At 44.5% G+C, this 15,083-nt stretch overlaps 1 pseudogene; it reads right to left on the bottom strand.

Moving 5' to 3' along the window:
• Positions 1-2,547: 2,547 nt before the first annotated feature.
• On the bottom strand, positions 2,548-14,484 carry LOC120042442 (annotated as a pseudogene).
• Between the last annotated feature and the right edge of the window lie 599 nt (positions 14,485-15,083).

Raw genomic sequence — 15,083 nt, forward strand, 5'->3', positions numbered from 1 at the left:
GGCCAGTAACCGAAAGGTTGCTGGATTGAATCCCCAAGCGTTCTAACCCTGAACAAGGCAGTTATAGCCTGTTCCTAGGCCGTCATTGAAAATAAGATATTTTTCTTAACTGACTTTGCCTAGTTCAAAGGCTTTCAGTAGGCAATTCAGAGAAGCAGATGGTAATTTTGGTGGCATAGAATGGATTCAGATGTGCATTCAGATGTGTGGTCTGCAGCAAATCTTCACAATACAACAAACAGGCTCATTGTGTTCAGGACAACCCAGGGTATAACCCCATGTCATCTGGTAACTGTACATCAAACAGACTCATTGTGTTCAGGACAACCCAGGGTATAACCCCATGTCATCTGGTAACTGTACATCAAACAGGCTCATTGTGTTCAGGACAACCCAGGGTATAACCCCATGTCATCTGGTAACTGTACATCAAACAGACTCATTGTGTTCAGGACAACCCAGGGTATAACCCCATGTCATCTGGTAACTGTACATCAAACAGACTCATTGTGTTCAGGACAACCCAGGGTATAACCCCATGTCATCTGGTAACTGTACATCAAACAGACTCATTGTGTTCAGGACAACCCAGGGTATAACGCCATGTCATCTGGTAACTGTACCTCAAACATAGTGATCATAAACGTTGACAACTGTATATGACATGAGTTCTATGATATGGAAATGTGAAGTACACATTTTGAGTCACTGGTGTTTGGTTTACTTGAATGACGGGCAAAGCGGTATTTATTCTAATCCTCAATGGCTAATCTTAAAAAATATATATAGTCCTCGTAATTTACAGCATTTCCCTCACTCAGACAAAACAAAAAAATGGGAAAAGTTTCCCAATTAGTAGGAGGGATGGGGGCCACTTCTTGTCGCGTGCGGTGCTCAATTTCAGAACAGCTGTCAGTCAAAAACAGATCTGTTCAGCAGAGACCCTGCGCTCTGACGTCATGTATAGCATGTTACTGTACAGCCACTGAGCTCTGACGTCATGTGTAGCGTGTTACTGTACAGCCACTGAGCTCTGACGTCATGTATAGCATGTTACTGTACAGCCACTGAGCTCTGACGTCATGTATAGCATGTTACTGTACAGCCACTGAGCTCTGACGTCATGTGTAGCATGTTACTGTACAGCCACTGAGCTCTGACGTCATGTGTAGCATGTTACTGTACAGCCACTGAGCTCTGACGTCATGTATAGCGTGTTACTGTACAGCCACTGAGCTCTGACGTCATGTGTAGCATGTTACTGTACAGCCACTGAGCTCTGACGTCATGTATAGCGTGTTACTGTACAGCCACTGAGCTCTGACGTCATGTGTAGCGTGTTACTGTACAGCCACTGAGCTCTGACGTCATGTATAGCGTGTTACTGTACAGCCACTGAGCTCTGACGTCATGTATAGCGTGTTACTGTACAGCCACTGAGCTCTGACATCATGTATAGCGTGTTACTGTACAGCCACTGAGCTCTGACATCATGTATAGCATGTTACTGTACAGCCACTGCATTCCCATTTAGGCGCTTATCAGTTTCCAAATCTGCCATTTTGAATCCATATACAGGTACGAGTGTAAAGGGCTACTCGACATATTTAGTTGGTTCCATAACATGAAATAATGACTCCAAACACTCTCTTTATATAAGACTTTCACATTTACTGGTTACAATATCGTAACCAAATGATGTCCATCTCGTCAACGGGAACTCTTCCAGGCTCTTTAGTGTCACAGTACTTACGCAGATATCATTTCAGCTTCAGTGACAGCAGTGAACATATAAACGTTTAAAAACAGAACACATTACCTAGAATGACATTCACTCTCACGGGTGGCCAAAATTAACAAACTGAAAACCATGCCCTCCCCATTAGGCCATGGCTACAACTTTTCTGATAGGCTGCCACCGCTACATTGCACCCACCACTATGCAATGCGAATATCGATTTCATTCAATTTAAAAAATCACGGGCCGAGTGGAGCAGTGGTCTAAGGCACTGCATTGCAGTGCTAGAGGCTGACTGGGCTGTGCCGCAACCGGCCGTGGCCAGGAGTCCCATAGGACAGCGCACAATTGGCCCAGCGTCGTCCGGGTTAGGGGAGAGTTTAGCCGGTGGGGCTTTACTTGGCTCATCGCGCTCTTGCGACTCCTTGTGGTGGGCCGGGTGCCTGCAAGCTGACCCTGGATGTCAGTTGAACGGTGTTTCCTCTAACACATTGGTGCGGCTGCATTCTGGGTTAAACGGGAGGGTGTTAAGAATCGTGGTTTGGCGGGTCATGTTTCGGTGGAAGCATGACTCCACCTTCGCCTCTCCCAAGCTCGTTGGGGAGTTACAGCGATGAGACAAGATTGACAAAATAAGAAAACTGATCTCTCAAATGTGTTACTTGATTTCAGACAAATAGCATAGAACAAGTTGAACGAACCAAAGACTAATTTTCTATTATACCAATCAGAAAAAGCAATTCAGACGAACAACAGTGTCATCCCACTTTTTACAGTGTCGGAGTAAGCATCAGGTCTGGTATCCTTCTTCAGATCAGAATGCTGCAGCCGGGAGCGTAGCCTGCTGCCCCTCTGTCATCCCTCTGTTCCCCCCAGCCGGGAGCGTAGCCTGCTGCCCCTCTGTCATCTCTCTGTTCCCCCCAGCCGGGAGCGTAGCCTGCTGCCCCTCTGTCATCCCTCTGTTCCCCACAAGCCGGGAGCGTAGCCTGCTGCCCCTCTGTCATCCCTCCGTTCCCTCCTCCAAGGGACTGGCACAGAGACTCCACAAAGTCTCGGCGTCTGGGCCAGTAGCTGTCCGTTTCCGCGACAGCTTCCGCCTTCATCTCTACTTCCGCCTCCCTCTCCGCCTCCCTTTCCCTCCTGTTCTCCAGGTTGTCAGCGGCCAGAGCGGCCCCCGTCTCCTCCTTCCACAGCCTCTCGTGCTCCAGCTTCAGCTCCTGGTAGCTCCTGGAGAACATGTGGAAGATGGAAGTAGCAGGAAACGCCATGATGAGAATTCCACTCAGGATGCTGCTCAGCGCAACCACCTGACCCGGGATGCTCCTCGGCACCATGTCCCCGTAGCCCACGGTCGTCATGGAGATGATGGCCCACCAATAGGAAGCTGGGATGCTGCTGAAGCTGTGCTGGGGCGCGGTGGCGGCGTTGGGCGCCAGCTCGCTCTCGGCCAGGTGCACCATGGGAGAGAAGAGGGCCATGCCGACGGTGATGAAGAGCAGGAGGAGGCTGAACTCTTGGGTGCTTCGCTGCATGGTCAGGCCCAGGGTCTGGAGGCCCAGGGAGTGGCGCGCCAGCCGCATCACGTACAGGATACGTAATGCACGCATCAGACGCAGGACCAGACCCAGCTTGTCCAGGTACCCCCTACCTGGGGAACAGAGGTGAAAGTACACAATGTTGCTTAATATGGTAGGTTGTTAAAATCCAGAAATAGGTTGAATAGTTAATGCAATATACAGTAGTTTCTATTTCAGGGCTTGCCAACCATTCTCCTGGACAGATCCCTTCCTACACCTGACTCTACTGATCACCTTCTCCTGGACAGATCCCTTCCTACAGGATCTAACACACCTGACTCTACTGATCACCTTCTCCTGGACAGATCCCTTCCTACAGGATCTAACACACCTGACTCTACTGATCACATTCTCCTGGACAGATCCCTTCCTACAGGATCTAACACACCTGATTCTAGTGATCACCTTCTCCTGGACAGATCCCTTCCTACAGGATCTAACACACCTGACTCTACTGATCACCTTCTCCTGGACAGATCCCTTCCTACAGGATCTAACACACCTGATTCTACTGATCACCTTCTCCTGGACAGATACCTTCCTACAGGATCTAACACACCTGACTCTACTGATCACCTTCTCCTGGACAGATCCCTTCCTACAGGATCTAACACACCTGATTCTACTGATCACCTTCTCCTGGACAGATCCCTTCCTACAGGATCTAACACCTGATTCTACTGATCACCTTCTCCTGGACAGATCCCTTCCTACAGGATCTGAACACACCTGACTCAACTGATCACCTTCTCCTGGACAGATCCCTTCATACAGGATCTAAATATTGTATTTACTTCGCCACCATGGCCTTTTCTTTGCCTTTACCTCCCTTATCTCACCTCATTTGCTCACATTGTATATAGACTTCTACTGTGTTATTGACTGTATGTTTTGTTTACTCCATGTGTAACAACTGTGTTGTATGTGTCGAATTGTTATGCTTTATCTTGGCCAGGTCACAGTTGCAAATGAGAACTTGTTCTCAACTAGCCTACCTGGTTAAATAAAGGTGAAATAAAAAAATAAAAAAATAACACTGTTGTGCCACACTAACCTAGCTAGCTATAGCTAACCCCATTATAACACTGTTGTGCCACACTAACCTAGCTAGCTATAGCTAACCCCATTCTAACACTGTTGTGCCACACTAACCTAGCTAGCTATAGCTAACCCCATTCTAACACTGTTGTGCTACACTAGCCTAGCTATAGCTAACCCCATTATAACACTGTTGTGCTACACTAACCTAGCTATAGCTAACCCCATTATAACACTGTTGTGCCACACTAACCTAGCTAGCTATAGCTAACCCCATTATAACACTGTTGTGCCACACTAACCTAGCTAGCTATAGCTAACCCCATTATAACACTGTTGTGCCACACTAACCTAGCTAGCTATAGCTAACCCCATTATAACACTGTTGTGCCACACTAGCCTAGCTATAGCTAACCCCATTATAACACTGTTGTGCCACACTAACCTAGCTAGCTATAGCTAACCCCATTATAACACTGTTGTGCCACACTAGCCTAGCTATAGCTAACCCCATTATAACACTGTTGTGCCACACTAACCTAGCTAGCTATAGCTAACCCCATTCTAACACTGTTGTGCCACACTAACCTAGCTAGCTATAGCTAACCCCATTATAACACTGTTGTGCCACACTAACCTAGCTAGCTATAGCTAACCCCATTATAACACTGTTGTGCCACACTAACCTAGCTAGCTATAGCTAACCCCATTATAACACTGTTGTGCCACACTAGCCTAGCTATAGCTAACCCCATTATAACACTGTTGTGCCACACTAACCTAGCTAGCTATAGCTAACCCCATTATAACACTGTTGTGCCACACTAACCTAGCTATAGCTAACCCCATTATAACACTGTTGTGCCACACTAACCTAGCTAGCTATAGCTAACACCATTATAACACCGTTGTGCTACACTAGCCTAGCTATAGCTAACCCCATTATAACACTGTTGTGCCACACTAACCTAGCTAGCTATAGCTAACCCCATTATAACACTGTTGTGCCACACTAACCTAGCTAGCTATAGCTAACCCCATTATAACACTGTTGTGCCACACTAACCTAGCTATAGCTAACCCCATTATAACACTGTTGTGCCACACTAACCTAGCTAGCTATAGCTAACACCATTATAACACCGTTGTGCTACACTAGCCTAGCTATAGCTAACCCCATTATAACACTGTTGTGCCACACTAACCTAGCTAGCTATAGCTAACCCCATTATAACACTGTTGTGCCACACTAACCTAGCTAGCTATAGCTAACCCCATTATAACACTGTTGTGCCACACTAACCTAGCTAGCTATAGCTAACCCCATTATAACACTGTTGTGCTACACTAGCCTAGCTAGCTATAGCTAACCCCATTATAACACTGTTGTGCTACACTAACCTAGCTAGCTATAGCTAACCCCATTATAACACTGTTGTGCCACACTAGCCTAGCTATAGCTAACCCCATTATAACACTGTTGTGCTACACTAACCTAGCTAGCTATAGCTAACCCCATTATAACACTGTTGTGCTACACTAGCCTAGCTAGCTATAGCTAACACCATTATAACACTGTTGTGCCACACTAACCTAGCTAGCTATAGCTAACCCCATTATAACACTGTTGTGCCACACTAACCTAGCTAGCTATAGCTAACCCCATTATAACACCGTTGTGCCACACTAGCCTAGCTAGCTATAGCTAACCCCATTATAACACTGTTGTCCAGATTATCCTACTATAATTCTCATTGAGTGTAATTAATAAAGTGAATTCATGCAAAACAATTGTTCACCCCAAAAAAATATGATAATGAAATATGTTTGTTCCACCTGCCCCTGCACTGCCATCCTCCAGAGTCGTGTTGTTTTCGACCACCACCAGAGAGATGTAGTAGGGTAGGATGGCCACGGCATCAATGATGTTCAGGGGCCCGCGGGCAAATTCTAGTTTGGATCGAGCATGGAGGAACCGCAGCAGGAACTCCAAGGAGAACCAAGCTACGCAGACTGTCTCCACAACAAACATGTTACGACACTTCTGGGAACACTCGCCCTGGAGACGAAGAGGGAGGGGGGAGAGAGGGAGAGGGGAGAGAGGGAGGGGGGAGAGAGGGAGGGGGGAGAGAGGGAGAGAGAGAGAGGGAGAGAGAGAGAGGGAGGGGGGAGAGAGGAGAGAGAGAGAGGGGAGAGAGAGAGGGAGAGAGAGAGGGAGAGAGAGAGAGGGGAGAGAGAGAGGGGAGAGAGAGAGGGAGAGAGAGAGGGAGAGAGAGAGACAGAGACACAGAGACAGAGAGACACAGAGACACAGAGACAGAGAGACACAGAGACAGAGAGACACAGAGACAGAGAGACAGAGAGACAGAGAGACAGAGAGACAGAGAGACAGAGAGACAGAGAGACAGAGAGACACAGAGAGACAGAGAGAGACAGAGAGAGACAGAGAGAGACAGAGAGACACAGAGACACAGAGACACAGAGACACAGAGACACAGAGACACAGAGACAGAGAGACAGAGAGACAGAGAGACAGAGAGACAGAGAGAGAGAGAGAGAGAGAGAGAGAGAGAGAGAGAGAGAGAGAGAGAGAGAGAGAGAGAGAGAGAGAGAGAGAGAGAGAGAGAGTCATCCTGCAAGAAACCTGGTACAGAGGAGACGGACCCACTGGTTGCCCTCTAGGTTACAGAGAGCTGGTAGTCCCATCCACCAAACTACCAGGTGTGAAACAGGGAAGGGACTCAGGGGGAATGCTAATTTGGTATAGAGCAGACCTAACTCACTCCATTAAATTAATCAAAACAGGAACATTTTACATTTGGCTAGAAATTCAAAAGGAAATTATCTTAACAGAGAAAAATGTCCTCCTGTGTGCTACCTATATCCCCCCACTAGAATCCCCATACTTTAATGAAGACAGCTTCTCCATCCTGAAGGAGGAAATCAATCATTTCCAGGCCCAGGGACATGTATTAGTCTGTGGCGACCTAAATGCCAGAACTGGACAAGAACCTGACACCCTCAGCACACAGGGGGACAAACACCTGCCTGCAGGTGACAGCATTCCCTCCCCCATATGCCCCCCTAGGCACAACTATGACAACATAACCAACAAAAACGGGTCACAACTCCTGCAGCTCTGTCGCACGCTGGGTATGTACATAGTCAATGGTAGGCTTCGAGGGGACTCCTATGGTAGGTTCACCTATAGCTCATCTCTTGGCAGTAGCACTGTAGACTACTTTATCACTGACCTCAACCCAGAGTCTCTCAGAGCGTTCACAGTCAGCCCACTGACACCCCTATCAGACCACAGCAAAATCACAGTCTACTTGAACAGAGCAATACTCAATCATGAGGCATCAAAGCCAAAGGAACTGAGTAACATTAAGAAATGCTATAGATGGAAGGAATGCAGTTTGGAAACCTACCAAAACACAATTAGACAACAGCAAATTCAATCCCTTTTAGACAACTTCCTGGGTAAAACGTTCCACTGCAATAGTGAAGGTGTAAACTTGGCAGTAGAAAATCTTAACAGTATATTTGACCTCTCAGCTTCCCTGTCAAATCTAAAAATCTCAAATAGAAAACCAAAGAAAATGAACAACAATGACAAATGGTTTGATGAAGAATGCAAAAATCTAAGAAATAAATTGAGAAACCTGTCCAACCAAAAACATAGAGACCCGGAAAACCTGAGTCTACGCCTTCACTATGGTGAATCACTAAAACAATACAGAAATACACTACGGAAAAAGAAGGAACAGCACGTCAGAAATCAGCTCAATGTAATTGAAGAATCCATAGACTCTAACCACTTCTGGGAAAATTGGAAAACACTAAACAAACAACACGAAGAATTATCTATCCAAAATGGAGATGTATGGGTAAACCACTTCTCCAATCTTTTTGGCTCTATAACAAAGAATAAAGAGCAAAAACATATACATGATCAAATACAAATCCTAGAATCAACTATTAAAGACTACCAGAACCCACTGGATTCTCCAATTACCTTGAACGAGTTACAGGACAAAATAAAAACCCTCCAACCCAAAAAGGCCTGTGGTGTTGATGGTATCCTTAATGAAATGATCAAATATACAGACAACAAATTCCAATTGGCTATACTAAAACTCTAACATCGTCCTTAGCTCTGGCATCTTCCCCAATATTTGGAACCAAGGACTGATCACCCCAATCCACAAAAGTGGAGACAAATTTGACCCCAATAACTACCGTGGAATATGCGTCAACAGTAACCTTGGGAAAATACTCTGCATTATCATTAACAGCAGACTCGTACATTTCCTCAATGAAAACAATGTACTGAGCAAATGTCAAATTGGCTTTTTACCAAATTACCGTACAACAGACCATGTATTCACCCTACACACCCTAATTGACAACCAAACAAACCAAAACAAAGGCAAAGTCTTCTCATGCTTTGTTGACTTCAAAAAAGCCTTCGACTCAATTTGGCATGAGGGTCTGCTATACAAATTGATGGAAAGTGGTGTTGGGGGTAAAACATACGACATTATAAAATCCATGTACACAAACAACAAGTGTGCGGTTAAAATTGGCAAAAAACACACACATTTCTTCACACAGGGTCGTGGGGTGAGACAGGGATGCAGCTTAAGCCCCACCCTCTTCAACATATATATCAACGAATTGGCGCGGGCACTAGAACAGTCTGCAGCACCCGGCCTCACCCTACTAGACTCTGAAGTCAAATGTCTACTGTTTGCTGATGATCTGGTGCTTCTGTCACCAACCAAGGAGGGCCTACAGCAGCACCTAGATCCTCTGCACAGATTCTGTCAGACCTGGGCCCTGACAGTAAATCTCAGTAAGACCAAAATAATGGTGTTCCAAAAAAGGTCCAGTCGCCAGGACCACAAATTCCATCTAGACACTGTTGCCCTAGAGCACACAAAAAACTATACATACCTCGGCCTAAACATCAGCGCCACAGGTAACTTCCACAAAGCTGTGAACGATCTGAGAGACAAGGCAAGAAGGGCATTCTATGCCATCAAAAGGAACATAAATTTCAACATACCAATTAGGATCTGGCTAAAAATACTTGAATCAGTCATAGAGCCCATTGCCCTTTATGGTTGTGAGGTCTGGGGTCCGCTCACCAACCAAGATTTCACAAAATGGGACAAACACCAAATTGAGACTCTGCATGCAGAATTCTGCAAAAATATCCTCCGTGTACAACGTAGAACACCAAATAATGCATGCAGAGCAGAATTAGGCCGATACCCACTAATTATCAAAACCCAGAAAAGAGCCGTTAAATTCTACAACCACCTAAAAGGAAGCGATTCCCAAACCTTCCATAACAAAGCCATCACCTACAGAGAGATGAACCTGGAGAAGAGTCCCCTAAGCAAGCTGGTCCTAGGGCTCTGTTCACAAACACAAACACACCCCACAGAGCCCCAGGACAACAGCACAATTAGACCCAACCAAATCATGAGAAAACAAAAAGATAATTACTTGACACATTGGAAAGAATTAACAAAAAAAACAGAGCAAACTAGAATGCTATTTGGCCCTAAACAGAGAGTACACAGTGGCAGAATACCTGACCACTGTGACTGACCCAAACTTAAGGAAAGCTTTGACTATGTACAGACTCAGTGAGCATAGCCTTGCTATTGAGAAAGGCCGCCGTAGGCAGACATGGCTCTCAAGAGAAGACAGGCTATGTGCTCACTGCCCACAAAATGAGGTGGAAACTGAGCTGCACTTCCTAACCTCCTGCCCAATGTATGACCATATTAGAGAGACATATTTCCCACAGATTACACAGATCCACAAAGAATTTGAAAACAAATCCAATTTTGATAAACTCCCATATCTACTGGGAGAAATTCCACAGTGTGCCATCACAGCAGCAAGATTTGTGACCTGTTGCCACAAGAAAAGGGCAACCAGTGAAGAACAAACACCATTGTAAATACAACCCATATTTATGCTTATTTATTTTAACTTGTGTGCTTTAACCATTTGTACATTGTTACAACACTGTATATATATAATATAACATTTGTAATGTCTTTATTGTTTTGAAACTTCTGTATGTGTAATGTTTACTGTTAATTTGTATTGTTTATTTCACTTTTGTATAATATCTACCTCACTTGCTTTGGCAATGTTAACACATGTTTCCCATGCCAATAAAGCCCCTTGAATTGAATTGAATTGAGATAGAGAGAAAGAGACAGACAGAAAGAGAGAGAGAGAGAGACAGAGAGAGAGAGAGAGAGACAGACAGACAGAGAGAGAGAGAGAGAGACAGAGAGAGAGAGACAGACAGAGAGACAGACAGAGAGAGAGAAGAAAGAAAGAGAGAGAGAGAGAGAAGAAAGAAAGAGAGAGAGAGACAGAGAGAAGAAAGAAAGAGAGAGAGAGAGAGAAAGAGAGAGAAGAAAGAAAGAGAGAGCGAGAGCGAGAGAGAGAGAGAGAGAGAGAGAGAGATAGAGAGAGAAAGAGACAGACAGACAGAGAGATGAAAGATAAATCAATTATTAAGATGAAGATGGAGAGAGTGGTTATGATAGCATATAGATATGGGGAAAAGACATGGAGACTGAAACAAACCACAGTTGCTGAGAAATGTACCCTTTTTTTCCCCAACAAAGCTTGGTTTTGTCAGGACCCGGTGCGAGAAACAGTCACTAATAATCGTCAGAACCCAGAAGATGAGGCAGACACAGCAGTACTAGAGATGGTGGTTTAATAAAAGAACAAAATCTTCAGGCAAAGAAACTAAATCCACAATGTCCAAAAATAAAGCCAAGAGGCACAAAATGGAAATCCTCCAAAATACAAAAGAAACTCCACAAAGTGGTAAAAAACAGCAGGGAAAAACAAACCTCAAAAGACTACTCAAATAATACACAAGAACTAAACCAGAGAACCTCTGGAAAAACCAACAAGAGAAATATCTGTATAAAACAAGGCTTGGGCTGGGGCTGGGTGCTAACTTACAAACACTGAGCAAGGAACTGAGGAACACACAGGGTTTAAATACTAACAAGGGAATGACCTACAGGTGCAAACAATAATTAGAGCAAGAAAAACAAAAAGGTACAAAAAAGGTGCAATGGGGACATCTAGTGACCAAAACCCGAACAGTCTTGGCCAAAACCTGACAGGTTTAACTATTGATGGGGAGCTATCTTCACAATCTAAACGGTTGAAAGAAGGACATTGCATATTTTAGTAGGTTCCTTGCACCCGGAAGACGATGTATTAGCTCCCCCAAGCTAACCCCTGGGCTTTAGCTCAGTGGTTATGTTCCACTTACCTTGCTCTCCTCTTGGCGTAGATCCGGCATGGTGCTGATACAGAGGCTGATGACTGTCACAGCTACCATGATCACAGAGAAGCAGGCAAACATCTTCCCTGCCAAGCCAGACTGGGGGTTCTCCACCACCTCTCTCAACCTGTGGACGAGAGTTAGAAAAAAATCATATTTTTTTACCCTTTTTGTTGGAGATCTTGTTTACAGATCCTGTTGTCTTACAAATTCATGAAGACATAACGTAACGTTATGAGTATAACTACTGTTCTCTGAAGGAAGGACACAGCTATTGGGATCGTGATCAGTGCATTGACTAATAGGGAACTGTGTTACGCTCTTCTCAGTTTGTCTCCTGTAACAAACAACAAGAGAAAGAAAGCCCTCTGTCTCCCTCGTCAGTCTTTGAGCATGTGACCACTGTTATACAGAGCGTGTGACCACTGTTATACAGACCATGTGACCACTGTTATACAGACCATGTGACCACTGTTATACAGACCATGTGACCACTGTTATACAGACCATGTGACCACTGTTATACAGAGCGTGTGACCACTGTTATACAGAGCATGTGACCACTGTTATACAGACCATGTGACCACTGTTATACAGACCATGTGACCACTGTTATACAGAGTGTGTGACCACTGTTATACAGAACATGTGACCACTGATATACAGACTGTGTGACCACTGTTATACAGACCATGTGACCACTGTTATACAGACCGTATGACCACTGTTATACAGACCATGTGACCACTGTTATACAGAGCATGTGACCACTGTTATACAGACCATGTGACCACTGTTATACAGACCATGTGACCACTGTTATACAGACCATGTGACCACTGTTATACAGAGCGTGTGACCACTGTTATACAGAGCATGTGACCACTGTTATACAGACCATGTGACCACTGTTATACAGACCATGTGACCACTGTTATACAGAGTGTGTGACCACTGTTATACAGAACATGTGACCACTGATATACAGACTGTGTGACCACTGTTATACAGACCATGTGACCACTGTTATACAGACCGTATGACCACTGTTATACAGACCATGTGACCACTGTTATACAGACCATGTGACCACTGTTATACAGACCATGTGACCACTGTTATACAGAGCGTGTGACCACTGTTATACAGAGCATGTGACCACTGTTATACAGACCATGTGACCACTGTTATACAGACCATGTGACCACTGTTATACAGAGTGTGTGACCACTGTTATACAGAACATGTGACCACTGTTATACAGACCATGTGACCACTGTTATACAGACCGTATGACCACTGTTATACAGACCATGTGACCACTGTTATACAGACCATGTGACCACTGTTATACAGACCATGTGACCACTGTTATGTTATACAGACCATGTGACCACTGTTATACAGACCATGTGACCACTGTTATACAGACCATGTGACCACTGTTATACAGACCATGTGACCACTGTTATACAGACCGTGTGACCACTGTTATACAGACCGTGTGACCACTGTTATACAGACCGTGTGACCACTGTTATACAGACCATGTGACCACTGTTATACAGACCATGTGACCACTGTTATACAGACCATGTGACCACTGTTATACAGACCATGTGACCACTGTTATACAGACCATGTGACCACTGTTATACAGAGCATGTGACCACGGTTATACAGACCATGTGACCACTGTTATACATGTACTTGGGTGAAGATGCTGATCCTGGGTCAGTTTGTCATTTTCCCCACTAATGGTTAAGGTTAGGATTGGAGGAGGGGAAGCTGATCCGAGATCTGTACCTCGTGTTTAACCCTGCTGTTTCTACCTGCTCATCAGCCTGCGGTAGCCCGTCTCCGTCTCAGCCAACAGGGGGAGCCTCTGTAGCTTCATCCTCCTCTGTCTCCACTCCTCCTCCTTACGCTCACGCTCCGCCACCTCAATCAAAATCACAGTCGAGATCACAGTCAAGATCACAATCAAAATAACAATCAAGATCACAATCGAGATCACAATCAAGATCACAATCAAAATCACAATCGAGATCACAATCGAGATCACAATCATGATCACAATCAAAATAACAATCAAGATCACAGTCAAGATCACAATCACAATAACAATCAAGATCACAATCGAGATCACAATCACGAGCACAATCAAAATCACAATCAAGATCACAATCAAAATCACAATCAAGATCACAATCAAAATCACAATCAAAATCGCAATCAAAATCAAAATCACAATCACAATCAAGATCACAATCAAAATCACAATCAAAATCACAATCAAAATCACAATCAAGCCTTAGTTATAAAGGCAACTTCACATAAATGTCCCAATAAATGGAGCCTTCTTCTAGACCAGGTTCCCCTTGAAAAAAAGTCAGATAAATGTGAAATAAACGTTAAATAAATAAACAAACACTTTACAGAAACAATGTACCTCCTCGACACGTGTCCAACATGCGCCGGCGGCAGCAGCGTTCCATGTGGGCGGGGTCGACCCCCCAGTAGTCCAGCTCATCGTGCAGTGACACGGCACACAGCTCCCGCAGGAGGCGGAGCTTCCCGGCCGCCAGGAAGTTCAAGACGACCCGGAACGCTGTGGGGCTCCGGTCGAAAAAGTACTCCCTCTGGGTCTCATCGTAGTCGTCACAGAGCCTGGCGATGTCCTCGGGGCTGGAGCAGAGACGCAGCCGCCCAAGCCGGGTGAGAGGGAACTGCTCCAGGGTGGTCCAGGGGAACGTGTAGCGGTTACCCCCCACATTGATCAAGGCCTGGGTAACAGAGTACAGAAAATATATCCGGTTTTATTGATTAAGTTAGTGTTAGGAATTTTATGAATAATGACTAAAACAATGTCTACATTTTGGTAAAACTATAACTAATTGAACTCTGCACTGTGTTATTATTATTTCTGATTAATAATGTTAATTCATAAGGAAGGGATTATGTAGTATGAACAAGGAGGAATTAAAACATAATAAACACCATTCCAACTTAGTCAGAGAGATTTGTGCTGTGGGTTATAAAGTAAGCAAAAAGGGTGGTTAAACTATGGTTGAACTGACCCAACTTAGCCCTGAGATGTTTAGATAAGGCAGTGAGTAACTTTTTAGGTCTTCCATTATCTTGAGTTGTCTGCTAAAGTGGTAATAAATTATAGTGAGCCTTCAGGAGAATAAATTATATTGTGTGTCACGTGTGTGCGCTGGTGAGTTGGAATGAACTTTCAAACCTGTTTTATCTTGGTTAAGAGGAGGAGATTTATTCTGTAACCAATGACGTCATATTTTGTATATAAACTGTTGTTTATGGTTAAATGGGAGCGTGCTCCGAGAATAAATACTATTATCTAATTTTAATAAGACTGTAC

The sequence above is a fragment of the Salvelinus namaycush genome, unplaced genomic scaffold, assembly GCF_016432855.1.
Source record: "Salvelinus namaycush isolate Seneca unplaced genomic scaffold, SaNama_1.0 Scaffold689, whole genome shotgun sequence".
NCBI lineage: Eukaryota > Metazoa > Chordata > Actinopteri > Salmoniformes > Salmonidae > Salvelinus > Salvelinus namaycush.